Source organism: Pinus tabuliformis, chromosome Q, assembly GCF_031772625.1.
Source record: "Pinus tabuliformis cultivar Carrire ecotype Pingquan chromosome Q, CPIR1, whole genome shotgun sequence".
Classification (NCBI taxonomy): domain Eukaryota; kingdom Viridiplantae; phylum Streptophyta; class Pinopsida; order Pinales; family Pinaceae; genus Pinus; species Pinus tabuliformis.
In genome coordinates this window covers 169,889,131-169,902,459 of record NC_142296.1, presented here as the reverse complement: position 1 = coordinate 169,902,459, position 13,329 = coordinate 169,889,131, and the positions used below count along the sequence as shown (strand labels likewise).

Below are 13,329 nucleotides of genomic sequence, written 5' to 3'. Positions count from 1 at the left end.
TATCGATGTGTACCAAGCAGGTGGTGCTTGTTTCAACCCATACAGCATTCTCTTGAGCCTGCACACATGCGACTTGCTGCTAAAGACCTCAAAGCCTTCGGGCTGCTCATACTCCTCCTCAATGACTCCATTGAGGAACGCAGTCTTCACATCCATCTGATGAATGTGCCATCCCATCTGCTCTGAGAGAGCAAGAATCGTCCGTATGGAAGAATACCTTGCAATAGGTGCAAAGGTCTCCTCATAATCGCTCCCCTCTATCTGTGAAAAGCCTCGGGCAACAAATCTTGCCTTGTACTTCTCCACACTCCCATCATCTGCCTACTTAACTATGTAGATCCATCACGAACCCACCACTGATTTCCCTTCCAGTCTAGGAACAATCTCCCATGCACTGTTTCTGACAAGAGAATCATATTCTTCCACCATGGCGTCTACCCATGCAGGATCCTCCACAGCTTCCTTGAAAGAGGATGGCTCAGTCACAACACACTTGCTCATAAGAGCCATGTATCCAGTGTACCTATCAGGTGACTGTCTCTACCTGCGTTGGGCTGTAGGTGGTCCTACAACTTTCTCTGCATCTTGAGCTAGTCTCTCAGCTTCTGTCAAGTGCTTTCGCCCTCTAATGGTTGGCGCTGCATGAGTGGTCTCTTCCACTCCATGAACCTCGTCCTGTGGCTGATTCACGTCCTGAAGCTCATCCTTAGGAACTAATAGCTCCTCATCTGCATGCAAGTGTAGCTCCCTCTCAAGCGAACACTTCATGGCTTTCTCCTCCTGGAATTTTATATCCCGTCGCACAATAGTTTTACCACTGTCTGGAAAATACAGAAGATAGTTGTGGGGCATATCAGTGTACCCCACAAATATCCCAACCTCTGCAGTCGGCTCCACCTTCTTCCTGGCATCCTTCGTCACATGCATGTAAACGTTAGCACCAAAAATCCTCAAATGAGAAAGATCAGGCTTCTTACCAGAATAAGCCTCCTCGGGTGTACTCATGCCAAGTATCCTATGAGGACAATGGTTCTGCACATAAACTGCTGTATTGCATGCTTTCGCCCACAAGTGAAGGGGTAGGCCCTGATCATGCAACATCGCCCGTGCAGCACCCATGATCGTTCTGTTCTTCCACTCAGCTACCCCGTTCTGCTGTGGGTTATGGGGAGCTATGAGCTCTCTTCGAATCCCTTCTGCCTTGCAAAAATCCTTGAACTCGTCCGAGATGTATTCACCACCATTATTGCTCCTAAGAGCCTTCACCTTCTTCCCCAACTCCTTCTCGACCAGTGCATTAAATTCACAGAACTTTGAATATGTCTCACTCTTCTTCTGCATGAAGAAGATCCAACACTTACGAGAGAAATCATCAACAAAAATCACATAATACATGTGTTTTTCTGTCGAAGCAACTGAGAAAGGTCCACACACGTCTGTGTGAATTCTCTCAAGGATCATCGTGGCGCGACTATCCTTCTTGTGAAAGGTGGCTTTCACAAACTTCCCCAAAGTACACCCCTTGCATTGATCTGACTGCGCAAGAGTGCCTTTAGGAAGCCCTGTAGTGATCTGCTGCAGTATCTTCAAGGCTCCATGGTGAAGGTGACCCAATCTCCTGTGCCACAACTCGCCATAATCCTGGCTCACCAATCCTTCTGCCTTGCCTGCCATTGCTGCACATCCATCTACATGCAGCTGATAAAGGTTCCTCACTGGAACCCCTATCTTTCGGGTCTCACCAGTTCTCTTGCTGCGCAGGAAAGCTTTTCCCTTGCTGAAAACAACATCATACCCCTTGTCTTCTAACATTGCCACAGAGATAAGATTCTTCTTCAATCCTGGAACATGCATGAGTTCCTTCAATATGAAGGGTTTACCAGACTCCCTCTCAAAGGAAATGGTACCGATACCGGTCGCACTGTATCTACCATCATCGCCCATCTCGATGTGCACTCCAAGATCTTTGTCCTCCAGATCAGAAAACAAATCTCGATCTCCCATCATGTGAAAAGACACACCACTTTCCAAGAACCACACCGATCCCATCACACTTGAAACCAAGCAGGCGATCAATGAAAAATCAAGCTCAAATTGCGATGCTAGAGCCTCTGTTGCTGCAGATCCAGCAACCTGCTTGTTCTTCTTCTTCTGCAGACAATTAGTGGCATAGTGTCCGTGCTGGTGATAGTGAAAACACTTCACCTTGGACATGTCCTGCTTCTTGCGTTTCGTACTAGACTGAGAAGCTTTCTTGCTCTTCCCTTTCTTTGCTTTGGTAGCCAAAGCGCAATTTTCTTCATCAGCTCCCTTTGACGAATATCCGTCCCTGGTACTCTGCCTAATCTCCTCCTACACAAGATCTGACCACAATCTTTCCCATCCTGGCAATTTCTCTCGACCATTGACAGAGTCGTGATAGGAATGCCAACTCTTCAGAAGACCAAGAAGAGCCAAGCTCACCAAGTCCTCATTATCGACAGTAACCCCCACACTTCCCAGCTCATCTCGACACTGAGTGAACTTCGTGAGATACTTGGGCATACTGTCACCCTTCTCGCATTTGATGTTTCTGAGTTTATCTTTGAGTGCCATCTTCCTCTGATCGCTCTTGCTTTGGAATAGATCTGTTAAAGCCTTCCACATCACATATGGATAAGTCTTTCCATGCAGGCTAGACACAATGTGATCCTTCATGACCTCCAACAGAATCCTTCGACATTTTGCAGTCTTATTTTTCCAAGCATCAGCTTGAGTAGCATTAGTAGGCTTTGGGACATCCATCTCTATGAACTCCTTCGGCCCGTTATCATCCAATATTGCCTCCATCCTGTCCTTCCATGCAATATAGCTTGAGCTGCCCTCAAGAGTATACTCCAATCGCAATTCGTTGAAAGACATTGCTGCATTGCCACCAAGAAAACACTGCTGCAAATTTGAATTCCACCAGCTCCAAACTCAACCGCCTCGGATCTAAGATTCGTGAGAACACAATATTTCTCGTATAGAGATTGACTGTATGGGCATTCACTGGATATGTCACCTTCCAAAGGAAGGATGAATCCAGAGGCTACCTGGCCCGATTACAGACTCTGCCTGAAGAAATAGAATGTAAACACTTATTGAATAGTAGATCTGATGATCAACTGCTCCGATACCATGTAGAAATTTTGAATAATAAACACATATTCAATGGAGATAATCCTGATCATGTACTATTGTGGAATACATACACAATACATAAGCTCCTCTACGTTGATCATCAATTTAGCAGCATCAATAACAATAAAACATCAAGAGCATGCACACATTAACACAGTATGTAACTTGGGGAAAGCTTACAATTGAAAACCCCACACTATCTGTATATTAATGATTGAGAACATGTAAAATTACAATAGTCAATACTTCTCACATGTATCCATCACTATCTCCACCTGTTACACACAATACAGCTCAGATCTGATCTCCAAATCTATTCCACTACTTGCCTGCCTCTACTACTCAATACCTGCTCAAGAATGCAATGAGAATGGTTTAACCAAACTCGTATTTACCTCCAAAGAATCACTCACACTGGGAAAGACATGAGCAGAGGCTATAATACTTGGCAAATACTGGGCAATACTCATTGTCATACTCAATCCCTTGATTGTGCAAATCCTCATGCACAACTATAGTCACAACTGGTAGCAATCTGATCCTCTAACACCTGTCCCTGCTGAACTGAACATGCACTGACATGCAACTGAGTTAACTGATGTATTTTATAGTTGCATTATGAGTTAATAATTAGTTTAACAACTCATCATTAGTCTATTTGCAGTTATACTATTTACAACTAGTTTAACCAAGTCAAACTGAACACAACTCCATCAACTCCACAATCAACTCCACCAAACTCAACTGATTGAGTTCTAACTAAAGTCATGCATGCAACAACTCAACTGACCCACAAAGAAAGCATACTTCCTTCTGACAGCTGCATGTGCCACATCTGTAGCTCAAACTGAAGTGCTCCAAGAGAATAAGATCAAGTTTATAGTCCAAATATTATTATGAGACAATAATATTTGACTTTTCTATTTTTGACAGCCAGTCTAAAAATAGACTTTGATCACTCCTGCTGTGATCACTCCTGCTGTGATCATCCCTGCTGTGGTCACTCCTGCTGTGATCATCCCTGCTGTGATCCAAAAATAGAACTTGCGCCATAATTTTCCTGCGGGCCCACTTAGTGAAGGCAACTCTTTTCACTAAACTCCATCATCTTGTTGCAATCTCAACACTGAGATCAATAGCTGTGAACCTGAACCAAGAGCTTCTAATGTAATGCCAACAATTCATTATCACAAGATTATTAGCTCCCCCTGAACCTGTGCCAGATGGTCTCTGTCAGACCCATATCAGACTTTCTTCAACTAGAGTTTTTCCCCACTGATTTCTTTCAAACTGCAATATACGCGACTGTCTCTGCATAAACCGGTGTATGTACGCGGATCCTCCTCAGGTAACTCGCGTACACCCATTTTTCTTTGAAATAGGCAAGTTTCAATAGCAAGATGATGCATCAACTACTCCCAGCTTCTATCTGAGGTATTCAAAAGTTTCCCTGGGCAGTGGTTTGGTGAGAATATCAGCAACTTGTTCCTTAGAGGGAACATACTCCAATTTGACCTTTTGTTCCAACACTTGTTCCCGGAGAAAATGATACTTGATCGGTATGTGCTTAGTCTTTGAATGCATGACAGGATTCTTTGAGATACTGATAGCACTTGTATTATCACATAAGATGGAGATAGGTGGAGTACAAGTGATTTGAAAATCCTGCAAAGTTTGCATCATCCAAAGGAGTTGTGTGCAACAAGATGCAGCAACCACATATTCTGCTTCAGTTGTAGATACACCAATCGAACTCTGTTTCTTGCTGAACCAAGATACTAATCTTGAACCCATAAAGAATGCACCACCACTTGTGATTTTTCTGTCATCCACGCTTGAAGCCCAATCTACATCTGTATAAGCATGAAGAGTGAGATTAGTATCTCTTGGATACCACAGGCCATAGTTTTGAGTTCCTTGAAGATACTTGAAAATTCTCTTTACTGCTTGAAGATGGGTTTCCTTAAGATTTGCCTGAAATCTTCCAACCATTCCCACTGCATGCATGATGTCTGGTCGGGTACCTGTTAAATAGAACAGACTTCCAATCATGGATCTATAAGCTGGTTGATGCACTGCTGCTTATTCATCATTCGCACTGAGGCTACATCCTGTAACCATAGGTGTACATACTGGTTTTGAATCTTCCATGCCATACTTCTTCAAAACCTGCTTGAGGTACTTGGTTTGAGATAAAAAGATACCGCCTTCATTTTGTTGGATTTGTAATCCAAGAAAATATGACAATTCTCCAAGCAAGGACATTTCGAATTCTTTCTGCATCACCAAGGAAAAGTTTTGACCCATAGCTTCTTCATTGTTGCCAAAGATGATATCATCAACATACACAACAAGTATTAGCAATTTGTTAATTTCAAGTTTTATATAAAGATTTCTATCTGCTGATCCTTTTGAGAAACCTTGTTGATGAAGATATTTGTCCAGACGATAATACCAAGCCCTTGGAGCTTGTTTAAGACCATAGAGAGCCTTCTTAAGTCTGCATACAAGTTTTGGATCATTTCCAAGGATGAATCCATCTGGTTGTTCAATATACACTTCTTCTTCTAAGTCTCCATTCAGAAAAGCTGATTTCACGTCCATTTGAAATACTTTGAATTTCTGAAAGCTTGAGAGAGCAAGGAACATTCGGATGGCCTCAAGTCTAGAAACGGGAGCAAAAGTTACTTCAAAGTCTATTCCTTCTTGTTGAGCATACCCTTTACAAACAATTCAGGCCTTGTTTCTAATAACATCCCCATTTTCATTCAACTTGTTTTTGAATATCCATTTTGTCCCTATGAAATTCTTATCTTTTGGTCTAGGAACAAACTCCCAAGTGTTATTCTTTTTAATCTGTTCAAGTTCTTCATCCATTGCCATGACCCAACATTCATCTTTGCATGCCTCTTTTACATTTTGTGGTTCGGTGGAGGAGAGCAATGCCAAATAGCTTGAGGCTTCTGCAATTGTTGTTCTTGTTTGTATACCTGCCTCTTTCTGCCCCAAAATTTGAGATTCTGGATGATTCTTCTGAACGTACCCGGATGGAGTCTTATCTTCTATCCTTATCTGTTCTTCTGGTGCCTCTTGAGCTTCTTCTTCATCATAAGTCAGATTTTATGTTGAAGGATGGTCCTCATCATCTTCGAAATCTTCGGAATTCACTTGCCTAGGAATGTTTTCTTCTTCATCAACTACTACATCAATACTTTCAACAATTTTTCCAAGCCTTTTATTGTAACACTTGTAAGCTTTGCTGTGGGGAGAGTAACTAAGGAGAATGCCTTCATCTGCTCTAGGTTCAAAATTGCCAAGATTTTCATCAGTATTTTTGATATAGCATTTGCTTCCAAAAATTTTGAAATATTTTACCGAAGGAGTCTCACCATAACAGAGCTCATGAGGAGTTTGAGTGTTGTTCACTCGGACATTTGTTTTGTTGAGAATAACAACTGCAGCAAATGCAGATTTACCCCAGAAGGTTGCAGGAGTTCTAGACTCATCAAGCATAGCACGAGCCATTTGTTGAACCGTTCTGTTCATCCTTTCCACTACTCCATTTTGCTGAGGATTCCTAGCTATAGAGAATTCCCTTCTTATTCCATGTTCTTCACAAAAATTGAAAAGTTCATTTGAGGTAAATTCTCCTCCTCGATCAAACCTGAGGCATTTGATTCTGTGATCTGATTCGTTCTCCACCAAGGCTTTGAATGATTTGAACTTTTCAAAGGCTTCATCTTTGTGCTTCATAAGTCCTATCCAACACATCCTGGAAAATTCATCAATGAATAATATAAAGTATTCTTCCCACTGGGGTAACCTTTTCCTAGATGGACCACATACATCAGTATGGACAAGTTCAAGTGGCCTGCTAGCTGATCCTTCCTTCTCAGGGAAGTTAGTTCTGGTTTTCTTACCAAACTGACATGATTTGCATATTGTATTGTCTGGAATTCTGATGTCTGGAAGACCACGAACTTCCTGGTATTTGCATGCTTTCCTTATCTGTGAGAAGCTAAGATGCCCCAATCTTCTGTGCCATAGCCAGTGTTCATCATTCATGTTTAGATAGCATTGATGTTGTCCTTCTTTGAATATGTATAAATTATTTGGAGTTCTTACGCCTTTGATCACTGTTTTTCCTGTATCAAGATCACGAACACTACATCCATTTGATCGAAATATTACCTCAGTTCCTTGATCACACATCTGATTGACACTTAATAGATTATGCTTTAAGCCATCAACATACATGACATTTCCAGGTTTGACCCTTTCTTTCAACTGAACAAAACCTTTACCTTTTATGAGAGCAGGGGTGTCATTTCCAAAAGAGACCTTCTTCTCCTTCTCTAAGGCACTATATGACTGAAGTTTATCTTTATCACCTGTCATATGTCTCAAACATCCACTGTCGATGTACCATTGATTTTCCTGCCCTTCCGCATATAGGGCTATACCACATCTTCCTGGTTGTGGTTCTTTTATTCTCCATGATTTGGCACTTGAGGCTTTCTCCGTCTGAGTTGTCTGCCGAAACCTACTCCTGTATTCAGAATCTTCATGACCGAAATTGTATAGATAGAAAATTCTATTTCATTTTCAAGAGCAAAGAAGTTATTGTAGGTCCTTTTCATGATCCCAGTCATACTCCTCTGTTTATGAGCTTCTCTAGTCATGATTGTCTTATAGGCAACACATTGAGCTGCTTTGTGACCAAAGTTATGACAAGAAAAACATTGGCCATTGAAGAAACTCCTGTGATTATCAAATCTACCAGCCAAATGATTGTAGTTCCTATTGACATCCATTCTTGAGGCAGATTGAGAAGGTTTTACCTGTGGCTGGTTGTATCTTTTGTTCATTCTAAAAGTAGATTTCCCTCGATTTATCTGATAGTCTTTGTTCATTCTTGAGGTGAATTGTCCCTGATTTACCTGGTGATTTCCATTTGGCCTTTGTTCACTTTTCCTTGCTGCATCAAGATAACTTTTGGAGGTAGATGGTTCCTGCGCTTGAGTTGTTTCTTCATTATATCCCAGACCTGTCTTGATTAGTGGAGAACGCTGCACTTTGATAATCTCATCTAATGTTTCAGATCCTTTAACAAATCTAAGATTAAGAGCTTTAGATTTCTCAATCTCTTTTCTAAGTCCCACAATTTCACATTCTAACTTTTCATGATGTTTTTCCCTTTCAGCCAGTTGGAATTGCAGAGTATCAATAATCATATTTTTCTCTTCTAAACAAATTTTGAGTTTAGAAATCTCTTCATAAAGACCTTCTTCATCTATAGCATCCATGAAATCTTCATCTTCAAAAGCCATTAAAAGTCTATATTTATTACCTTGTTCATCTTCATCACTATTTGAAAGTCCATCACTGTCTTCATGAGTGTAATAGCTTTTCTTATTTACATTCTGTTTCTTGTTCCATCTAACAGGTTCCTTACCCTTGTCAAGCTTATCTTTATGAGGACATTTGGCAGCATAGTGACCGACTCTTCCACAAGCAAAGCATTTGAAAGGTAACTTACCTTTGAATCTTCCAGCACCCCGTTGAAGGTTTTTGACAAAATTTGATTCTTCCTCTTCTTCTGACATATGTCCTAACTCATAGTAATCTCCTTTGCCTGAAGCCTTGAAAGCAGCTTCTCTCTTGTTTGATGGTTCTCATTTCCTCATTTCGTAAGCAGCCAGAATTCCATGCAGCTGTGACATGGTAAGGTTTCATAGATTCTCTTTTTCTTCTATTGCAGAAACTTTAGATTCAAACTTAGAGGACAAAGATCTTAGAACCTTTTCAACCACAACAACCTCTTTTATTTCTTCACCCAAGTTTTTCATACAATTAGCAATCTCATCTACACGAAGGAAATAGTTAACCACACTTTCATCATTGTGCCTTCTGAGATTTTCATACTGAATTCTGAGGGTTTGAAGTTTTGCTCGTTTTACCTGTTCATCTCCTTCATAGCTCAGAACAATCTTGTCCCATATTTCTTTTGCGGATTTATACTGCATAACCTTGACGAATTCTAATTGAGATAGACATCCTAATAGAGTATTGACATCCTTTGTATTTGTTTCATATTGCTTCTTACTAGCCGAATCTATAGGAGTTGTGGATGGAAAAGTGTACCCTGTATCTATGATATCCCAGACTTTTGTACCAAGAGATTGAAGATAGGCTGTGACTCTTACCTTCCATCAGAGGAAGCTGGTCCCATCAAAAATTGGTGGCCTGATAGATGCTTCTCTCTCGTAGTTTCTCATGATGATGGATCTTCCTTCAAGTGATCAAGCTTTCTCAGAAGGACCTGGCTCTGAAACCAATTGTTGGAAATAATACTGAGAGGGGGGGGTGAATCAGTATATTATTTCCTTTTTCAAATCCAGATCATATACGCTACTTCAGTTAGTGAAAACTGCGTATATACGCAACTACATATAAGGAAACCTGCGTATAGCATGCAAACTTATAATTTACTTTATCTTACAGATGTTGATCATTAATTTTTGTATTAGAATCAAATAAACAGTAACCAAAAATAGTGAAACAGAGCAGAAGACAATCACACACAAGAACACAAGATATAAGGTGGAAACCCAATGTGGGTGAAAACCACCTGTTGCAATTCATCTCTATCTTCTTCTTAATTAGAAACTTCTTTTTACAATGATTCTGTACTGGTGCAGTCCTTTACCAGTACGCAGGCTGCAACCTGCAGAGAGCTACAACCCTCTCTCGTTCTCCAGCTTCTCCTGGAAGGGAGCTACAACCCCCTTAGCTCTTGCTCTAGCCAAGATACTAGTACGTAGGTGCTGGCCTACAGAAGGCTACAACCTTCTCTTTCTTCAAGGGACCGCGTTTCATAAATTTTCAGACTGGATCCATGAACATCAATCAATCATCGAAAATTTCTGCATCAAACAATCTCCTTTTCACCAATTAGAACTGAATCAAGTAGACATTTCTCTGACAGTTGTACCCAAAATGTAGTGATAGTAACCACACACCAAATTCTGAACCCAGAACACTGCAGCAATAAACGGAAGTAGCTAGAACACAACTCAAGAGATGTACGCTACTTCAATAACCAGAAACCTGCGTGCATATGCTTCTGTGTTTGAACCAACCTGCGTATACGCTGTTTTTACTCACAGAACCAGCATGTATACGCGCCTTCGCCTCACTGAACCTGCGTACAGATCTATAAAGGATAATTCACTCTTTCAAATATTCAGACATTAATTAACCCAGATTACCAGATTTATAGATCAAGCATGCGCCACATATAACGGATCAAAATCATACAAAGATACTATTATTCAAGCCTTAAGATTATGACCCATCAATAGAACTTATCCTTCTCTTTGTGCTCAGGTTCCTCCTTCATTCAGATCCAGATTTGCACCATAACCCCAGTCACCAATATTCCAGATCTAGCACTTTATCAGATATTCAATAATTCTGATGATACTTTGCCAAATGATCTCCTTCCTCTTTTATAGACTTAGGCCTTTCACAATACCACGGTCCAAAACCATAATAAAACAATACCATGGACCCAATACTTGGGATCAACACTTCTGATGAGATACCATGGCCCAAAACCATAGGTTCAATTACCAAGGACTAAATACCATGGACCAAAAGTAAGTTCTCCAACATGTACGCGCTTTTCCTTGTGTGAAAGTGCGTGTATACGCATACGCGCCTTTGAAACGTCTAACCCGCGTATATACGCATCTTCATCTAGGTGAACCTGCATATATATCTTTTTCTTCATTCTGAGAGCCTGAACTGAGATCTGTCACCAGAGTGAGTTGCCATCAAGGACAACCCCTGTGCCATAGCTCCAAACCTAAGCCATAATGCCAACAAGTGGAGCATTACATAGTCCAAATGGGAGAACTCTATAAGAAAAAGTTCCCCAAGGACTAGTAAAAGTGGTCTTGTCTTGGTCTTGGGGTGCAATTTTGTTTTGATTATATCCGCTAAAACCATCTAAAAAGGAAAAGAATCTCTTTCCTCACAAACTGTCCAACACCTGATCAATAAATGGCAAGGGAAAATGATCTTTTTGAGTGGCTTTGTTTAAGGCTCTATAATCTACACACACTCTCCATTTCTCATTTTTCTTAGGTACTATCACCATTGGAGAAACCCATTCACTGTCAGATATGGGGTATATAAACCCTCCAATAAGCAATTTTTGAAATTCTTCTTTAACAATTTCCCTCAAATTGGGATTCATTCGCCACTGGGGTTGACAAACTGGTCGGCATCCTTCCTTGATATAGATACGATGAGTACATAATTCAGGGGAGATCCCCTTCATATCTGTGTAATCCCATGCAAATGCTTCCTTATTTTCACGAAGTAACTTCATTCGCTGTTGTGTTTTGAGCATCTGATAAGTTAGGGTTTATGTTCAATGTTTTGCCAGGTTTCATTTCTACTGTTATGCTTTTAGAGGAGATAGCAGTTGATGTTAGAGATAGATTTTCAGATTTAAGCGTTTCCTAGGTTTCAGGTTCCAAAATTGCAGTCAACTGATTATATGTTTCAGAAGTGACCGAGGAGGGTTCAGAAATAAAATTACTAATTACTTCATCCTCCGTGGTATCTTTAAGAGTTAAGGCTTGTCCGATAGTCAAAATGGGTTGAGTAGCATTATCATCATAATCCAACCATACAGAATCATCATTATTAATCATCGGTGTGGCATGAGGATAAAGAGTAAGCTGCTTAGTTTCACATCCATTAGAAATTTTCATTGAACCTAATCTACAGCTGATAAAGGCATCTGCTGTAGCCAGCCAGGGTCTCCCCAAAATCAAAGGATGTCCCCCCAACTTTGTTTTAGTCTGTAATACAACAAAGTCAGCTGGGTAGTTCCAAGATTCAACTGAAATGATCAGGTCTTCAATAACTCCTTTTGGTTTGATTGTGGAACGGTCAGCTAACTCCAGGATGGTTGGTGTCTCTCTGATTACATTCTTCAACTGTAACAGTTGTGCAGTTTCAAGGGTCATAATATTTATAGCAGCACCTAAGTCTACCAGAACTTGTGAAATAATAGTTTTTCCAACCTGAACTGTGACCATAGGATGACCGGGATCACCATATTTAACAGGAGGATTTTTCCCCGACATTAAGGCAGCTAGATCACCCATCACATGAATTTTAAGGGGATCTTTAGCTTTCCTACCAGGTTTCTTGATGCAAATATCTCTGACAGTTCTGGCATAAATTGGTACATCTCTGAGTGCTTGTAAAAGTGGAATTTTAACATAAAGATTCTGGAACTCCCCTAAAAGATTAAAAGTAGGCAGCTCAGGTGTCTTTGTGAGAGCTAGACGCTCAGGGAATGGTGGTTCTGCTGTTTCAGCACCTTTATTAGAGGGTGGCTTGACTGTTTCAGTACCCTTATTAGGTAAATTATTATTTTATGTCTCTTCTTTGTCAGAGTCAGAAGAAGTAATATCATCAATGATAGGCTCAACTATTCTCCTAGATCGTAAATGAATATCATTACACTACACAGGGAGAACAGGAGATATAGGCTGGTTCTAAATATCAATGACTTGCACAGCTTTATTATTAGGGTTAGGGTTTGGTTGTACAGGCAGCTGGGGTCTTATTGTCTGATTATTTGGTGGAGCTTTTAATGGTAGAGAAAGTGGTTGCTGAAACTGGGGAAATTGGTTTGGGAACGGGATTTGTTGAGCTCTCCAGTTTGGGTTCCATTGATTAAAATAACATTGTTGTGGAGGCCAAGGAGTCCACATTGCAGGGTCTACAAAGGGAGGGTTTGTTTGTTGCATGGGTGGGAAGTTCATTTGGTTAAAGGGTGGATATTTCATTTGATTGAAGGGTGGGTAATTTGCTTGATTAAAAGAAGGATAATTATTCCAATGATTAAATGGCATATTAGAATGTGTACCTTGTCCTCATGGTTGCCATTGCCTCCTCTGTGTCAGCAAATCAACTACTTCAGCTTTTTCCTTAGTTGGTTGCAATGCTGCTTTTATTCCTGGTAAAGAAGGGCATTGTTGAGTTTCATGGTCCTTCTCACAAATGGTGCAAATTGGTACCTTGTCCAATGGGCATTCCCTTAGTGGATGTTTTTCTCTGCATTTAGGGTAGAAAATGGCC

General features: G+C 40.6%; 1 pseudogene; it reads right to left on the bottom strand.

Annotated features, from left to right (window-relative positions):
• LOC149218774 (chloride channel protein CLC-c-like) overlaps window positions 1-13,329 on the bottom strand; it is an 85,469-nt pseudogene that overhangs the window by 38,342 nt on the left and 33,798 nt on the right.